Raw genomic sequence first — 1,373 nt, forward strand, 5'->3', positions numbered from 1 at the left:
TGTCCCCAAGTTAATGCAGGGAGGCTGGGAAGAAAACTGAAAATATCATCAGTCAAGACTGAGTTTGCTTCCTATCTCTTTTCAACAACTCTATTTCCAGTGACAAACAGATTCTGGGAATTTTGAGGGAAGGTATTTTATTTTATATATTTTATATTATATTTTATTTTGTTTTATTTATTTATTTGGTTATCATCACCCAGATCCCTTCATAATTACTCCATTAACCCCAGTCAACATTTTATTTCGTCCACAAGTCATTCTACTATATAATAGAGGAAGTGCACCAGCCACCAAGAATATACTCCAGAAAGAGTACAGTCCTCCAGTTTCTGCTTCAGTTCCTGAGCACTCCAGCCAAATGGGACATCTCATAATTTCCCAAAAGCACCCTGCAATTCCGCATCTCCACACTTTGTCCATGTGGCTCCTTCTGCCTAGAATGTCATTTCCTCCTTATTCCTGAAAATTAATCCATCCTTCCAGACCCAGCTCAAGGCTAACCTCTAAATGCCTTCCCTCAACTCCCAGATGGACTCGGCCAGCCAGTCCTCCCGTGTCCCACCCACCCTCCATGCCATCTGTACTGTGGCACACGGCACACAGAATGGCGTTCAGTAGTTTATCTGTTGGCTTCTCTACAGATAGAGAGCTTCTGAAGAGTGGAGCTTCTCTAATGCCTCTATGAAGCCTTAGTGTTGAAGGCAGTGCCTTCAACGGTAGACATTCACTACTGTTCGTGGAATAATTAGAATAAAAGACTATTGGCACTGGCCCCTCATCTCATCCCAGATGAGACGGTGAGATAGTCTCAGGATATAGCAAATGTAAAAGCAATACCTCCCTTTCAGGAAGAAATAAATGCTACATTTTCAGCTGACATATCATCATGGGGGGAACAAAGGAGAGTGCTCAACAAAATAAATCATTTTAGAAAAAATCCCATGCAGCACTTCTGGACAAAACCACAGGGATAACATTTTCTCACACACAAACCAAGTGAAATACCTAATTGAAAATGCCTAAGGCAAAATAAAGCAGAATGAGAACTTGGATCCATAATAGTAAAAATACCATCATGAAACAATAAGAGACTGGTTACATAACAGCAATAGTTAATGCCCGTTATTCAAAAGCTATAGCTAGTCTCTCCAAAAAGAACCATTTTGATTGAAATGAGTATAAAACTTAAAGGGGAAATTTTTTAAGTTGTTCAGTGAAGAATAAATGTGTTCTTTGAAAATTAATTATAATGGTAATAGCATTTTTTTTTTTTGGCCACGCGGCATGTGGGACCTTAGTTCCCCAAGCAGGGATCGAACCCGTGCCCTCTGCAATGGAAGCGCAGAGTCCTAACCACTGGACCGCCAGGG

Source organism: Neophocaena asiaeorientalis, unplaced genomic scaffold (genome assembly GCF_003031525.2).
Source record: "Neophocaena asiaeorientalis asiaeorientalis breed wild unplaced genomic scaffold, Neophocaena_asiaeorientalis_V1.1 scaffold198, whole genome shotgun sequence".
Classification (NCBI taxonomy): domain Eukaryota; kingdom Metazoa; phylum Chordata; class Mammalia; order Artiodactyla; family Phocoenidae; genus Neophocaena; species Neophocaena asiaeorientalis.